The sequence below is a fragment of the Hyperolius riggenbachi genome, chromosome 4, assembly GCF_040937935.1.
Source record: "Hyperolius riggenbachi isolate aHypRig1 chromosome 4, aHypRig1.pri, whole genome shotgun sequence".
Classification (NCBI taxonomy): domain Eukaryota; kingdom Metazoa; phylum Chordata; class Amphibia; order Anura; family Hyperoliidae; genus Hyperolius; species Hyperolius riggenbachi.
This window is the reverse complement of record NC_090649.1, coordinates 354476170-354481769: the sequence shown is the minus strand read 5'-3', so window position 1 is coordinate 354481769 and position 5600 is coordinate 354476170.

The window sequence follows — 5600 nt, the reverse complement described above, 5'->3', positions numbered from 1 at the left end:
TCCAATCGAGAATCTAGGCAAGATCTGAAAACTGCACAAACGCTGTCCATCTAATCTGACTGAGCTGGAGCGGTTTTGCAAAGAAGAATGGGCAAGGATTTCAGTCTCTAGATGTGCAAAACTGGTAGAGACATACCCTAAAAGACTGGCAGCTGTAATTGCAGCAAGAGGTGATTCTACAAAGTATTGACTCAGGGGGCCGAATAATTACGCACACCCCACTTTGCAGTTATTTATTTGTAAAAAATGTTTGGAATGATGTATGATTTCCGATCCACTTCTCACATGTACACCGCTTTGTAGTGGTCTTTCACGTGGAATTCCAATAAAATTGATGCATGTTTGTGGCAGTAATGTGACAAAATGTGGAAAACTTCAAGGGGGCCGAATACTTTTGCAACCCACTATATATCCTCAGAGGTAGATCCTTCAGAGATATAGTTATCAAGTTTGAATTGTTCAAACAATCTACTGCGATGTTGGAAATGGTCATCAAGCTTTTCCATGTTCTCAAAAGTCCGTAAATCGGATATGGTCTTCAACCGAGAACTCTTTTGTATTTCCGGCAATAGTCGGTAGAATCTTCCGGATCTGCAAGCAATTGTGGTAGGGGTGGTTCAGCACCCTGTAGAAAAAGGCACAGGAGGCAAAAGATGGGAGCCCAGTAGTGCAATACGTCAGTAATCGTAATGGAAAAAAATCAATTAAAAGGCACTACTCACAAAGGGAGGTTGCTGAGGGCAACCAACCACAGGAAGCAGGTGGATTCAATAAACCCGACTCCACTCAGGGTGGTCCTAGCCAGGACCATAAGGATGGTCACTCTCTTAATGGAAAATGGGGGACAGGGTCCACTGTGGGGACTCCACTAGTGGTCTGTCACCACCCCTCGGACAAGGTCTGTTCGGGGGTATACTTAGCACAATGAAGGAAAGAGGCACCCTGGTGTAATAAAAGCATCTAAAATCAGCTTAAAAATGATATGTACGCCGCTCTGGCGCCGCTAAGCGGGGGTCCCTTCACCCCCAAACCCCCCACTGCGACACTTGGTCGCAGACTTGGTCGCTCCTGGAGGCGGGGCTGGCGGCTGTGGCCCTGCCTCCGGTCGCAGCTGTCGGCAGCGCGTCACCGCCTCTCCCCGCCCCTCTCGGTGAAGGAGGGCTGGGGGGGCGGGGGAGGGGCGGAGATGCGCGCTGGTGGCCGCGCATGGGGCGGGGCTGCGGCGGTTGGCCCTGCCCCAACCAGGAAGCGCTCCCCCGCTGAAACGAGGGGATTTGGGGGATCAGGGACCCCCGTTGGGCCGCGGGGTGGTGGCGGTTTGGCGAGGGCACACGTGCCCCTGCTGTCTGTGGGGTCTGGGGCGAGATTTATTCTCACTTCAGACTCTCTTTAATGGACACGCGTGTCTATAATAAAGCACTGGTGATCACATAGGGCCTCTACATTTCCTGCCCCATATCTCATTAAACCACCCCAACCAATAATCCACTTCAGAGATACTGTGTACTGACAGGAGCAGTGATGGCTGCATAGCGGAATATTTATCCCTGCTACCAATGCTTTCTGAATTATAGGCAGTAGCTGGACATCTATCTTGCCAAATTACATTAGGTTATAATAGCAAAATAGGACTTAATAGCACAAAGCAGCAATATACATAAATGTTTATATTATTTAAACTCTATGGGTAGAAGGGGAGTGAGGAGTGCACTCTTCACAACGGAACATGGCACTTCTATCCCCCAATAGGGTGCACCTGTGGATACAGGTGATGATATGGGCAGCGGCCCTTCTCTTAGATGATTCTAAGTTCTCAAAAGTTTTGTTAACGATTTATATTAGCAAATTGCTTTTTTCATTGATTGTTAGGGTTTTTTTCTCTCTGGTCGGATCCCTCCGGGTAATACTAGGTATTGATACACCACCATGACGCACTTAAAGGCTGTGACAGTCAATGCTAAGGGACTAAATATTCCTGAAAAGAGACGTATCTTATTGAGGGATATGTGGAGGCAGAAAGCGCATATAATATTTGTCCAAGAGACACATTTCAAAGGAACAGCTCATCCAAAATTGCGTGATAGACACTTTCCGATATCATATTAAAGCAGTCCCCAACCCACTAAGGTAAAAGGAGTAGCCATCTTAATTAATAACGCACTTCCTTTTGTGGAAATTTCATCGAACTCTGACCCACAGGGATGCTATGTGATGGTGAAATGTCTTATTAAGGACCAAAAATACACGCTCACCTCCATATATGCCCCAAACTGTGACCAGGACAGGTTTCTGCATAATTTTTTGCTGACACTAGACGCACTTGCTGAGGATAGCATCATTATTGGCGGAGACCTTAACACTGCACTCATGCCACAGGTGGACACCTCACATGGGAAATCTAATATAGCTCACGTCAAACTAAATAGGATGAGGAAAGATTTACATGATAGACAACGTATTGATATATGGAGAGTGACTCATCCCCTTGACAAGGATTTCACCTTTTATTCCTCCGTACATAAGGTGTATACCAGACTGGATTATATATGGGTATCTCATAATTTGCTCTCAGATTATATAACCTCAGAGATTGGCGTTATATCCTATTCGGACCACGCCCCTGTCTCAGCTACCCTTCACTGCAAATCCAAGAGAGATAGACCATTTGCATGGAGATTGAATGTCTCAATAGTACAGAATTAATGGAGGAACTGACATACACGGCTCTAAATAAAACTGAAGTATACAAAAAAACCTGGTCCTTTTGGAATTTCTTTAGACATTCTGAAGAATTTGATATAACCCTAAACAATACCTTAAATTAATATTGGAAATCTCTTGTAATAGCGCATATGCGACATAGTGCAGATGGCATAGGGCTGTCCTACAGAATAATTCATGCTAAAATGATTGGTTTATCAGAGGGGGGGGATCCGACCCAGAGAGAGGGAAAGAGGGGAGGGGGTGGGGAGAGGGGGGGGGGGGGGGGAAATAAAAGGCATGCAATAATCATCCTCAGCTTTGTAAGGGTCTTGTTATAGATTTTAACCTTATCAATTTGATTGTTAGGAACCCGTGATGTGGTAATTGCAGGTCATCGCATAACCTTTCTATACATAGGTCAAGATTGCTCTCAAATTACTTAATAGGTTTTCAAAAGAAGGCACTGTTAATACACTGTTATTATATAAAGTTGTGATGATAAGACTAAGATTCCATGTTATGTTATGTATGCAACAGATCGCTTTTGGTCTTGTGCAATGTACTTTGTTTGTGGAAATAAAAGATTATTAAAAAAAAAAAAACGATATGTAATATGAGGTTGCTTACCTCAATGACGAAATCTCTGTAATTAATACAAAAGATTTTTTATCAATTAGCACTGGCAACGCGTTTCGCGGGTCTCAGTGATGATGAAATACCTAAAAAAATCCAATCACCCTAACTTTCCCAATATCCAACCAATATTCACAAATGAATCTACTAACTTCCCTGATGTAATTTTGGATCCTGATACTTTTTACATGGAAAAATATATTCACACAGAATTCAAGAAAAAATCCCAATTTTATTCAACATCCTACAGAGGCCCACATGTAGAAACCTTTTACCTATCGGTTTTAGAAGATCTGAGACGTCTAGAGAAAGAACAAGTCTTACCTAAATCCAATCTCAACAGAATAGAACAAACTGCCCTAAACTCTTTTAACCTCCTTGCCGGTCTAATTTCCGCCGGCAAGGAGGCAGCGCAGAACTTTTGTTTTATTTTTTCAATAGTGCTCGCTACCTGATAGCCGCTGAGCGGCGGCATCCCCCCACCCACTTCGATCGCCTCCGGCGATCAGAGTAAGCAGTAAATCCCGTTCAGAACGGGATTTCCTGCAGGGCTTCCCTGGTTGCCATGGCAACGGGGCGGGATGACGTCACTGACGTCATGGACATCGGGACGTCACAGGGAATCCCCGATCCACCCCTCAGCGCTGCCTGGCACTGATTGGCCAGGCTGCGCAGGGGTCTGGGGCGGGAGGGGGCGGCTCGGCACGGCAGGTAGCGGCGAATCGGCGGGTAGTGGCGGCGATCGAATGTTACAAGCAGCTAGCAAAGTGCTAGCTGCATGTAACAAAAAAAAATGATGCAAATCGGCCCAGCGGGGCCAGGGAAATCCTCCTGCGTAGGTTACCCCGAGCTGAGCTCGAGATAACCGGCAAGGAGGTTAAGAAAAATACTGAAATATTTATAAAGGCTGCTGATAAGGGGGAGGAATTGTCATTATGAACACAGTAGACTATGTGATAGATGACTGCTACATGATCCAGAATACTATTGTAAACTGTTTCAACTGCCAACTGAAGGAGAACTCCACAAACACCAATGCAGGTTGTAAAATTCAAAAGTTTTATTCAAAATAAAAGATAAAAATAAGCTTTCTACTCCATGTAACCAATGAGAATTACAAACAACACAATCTCTAATATCACAGTCTTCTTATCATCTTCTGGTCTTCTTTCTATAGCACACTTCCGGAAGCTAGGAGGAAAACAACTGGTTAACAATAACACATAACCTTCCCACCCGGTAAGTATTTTCTCAGCGTTCCCACCCACTTTAATGAAAAATGGACCTTATTTGGATTTCCTAAACCCTGAGTACTAAAGAAATTCAGTTTAATGCTTCCCTGACAAAACCATTATATAGTACTTTAAACTCTAAGTTTGCTGATCAGCAAAATCTTTCATAACTCAATTAGAGATGGGCCGAACGGTTCGCCGGCGAAAGGTTCCAGGCGAACTTTGGGGGTTCGCGTTCGCCTGCATCAGGCGAACTTTTGCGGAAGTTCGATTCGCCCCATAATGCTGTATTGAGCAAAATTTTTAGCCTCCATTTCACTGTCAGCAGACATGTTATTGTCAAACACACTGCTTGAGAACCCACCCTCCCTCCCTTCAAGCTAGGTCCTTTATACCATTTGACTGGCTACACTAATTAATTATGGGACAGCTGCTACACACTCTGCTAGGAGATTTTAATTGGATTCCTTCCTCCTCCTCCTCCCTCCTCTCCCCCTCCTCCCTCCTCCTCCCCCCTCCTCCCCCTCCCCCCTCCTCCCCCCTCCCTCCCCCCCCCTCCCCCTCCCTCCCCCCTCCTCCCTCCTCCCCCCTCCCTCCTCCCCCCTCCCCCCTCCTCCCCCTCCCCCTCCCTCCTCCCCCCTCCCCCTCACTCCTCCCTCCTCCCCCTCCACCTCCCCCCTCCCTCCTCCCTCCTCCCCCTCCTCCCCCCTCCCCCCTCCCCCCTCCCCTCCCTCCTCCCTCCTCCCCCCTCCCCCCTCCCCCCTCCCTCCTCCACCTTCCACCCTCCACCCTCTAACCTCCCCCCTCCCCCCTCCCTCCCTCCTCCTCCCTCCCTCCTCCCCCCTCCCTCCTCCCTCCCCCCTCCCCCTCCCTCCCTCCTCCCTCCACCCTCTACCCTCTACCCTCTACCCTCCACCCTCCACCCTCCCTCCACCCTCCACCCTCTACCCTCCCTGATCCGTCCTCCCCTCCCCCCTCCCTCCTCCCCCCCTCCCCCCTCCCCTCCCTCCCTCCCTCCTCCCCCCACCCCCC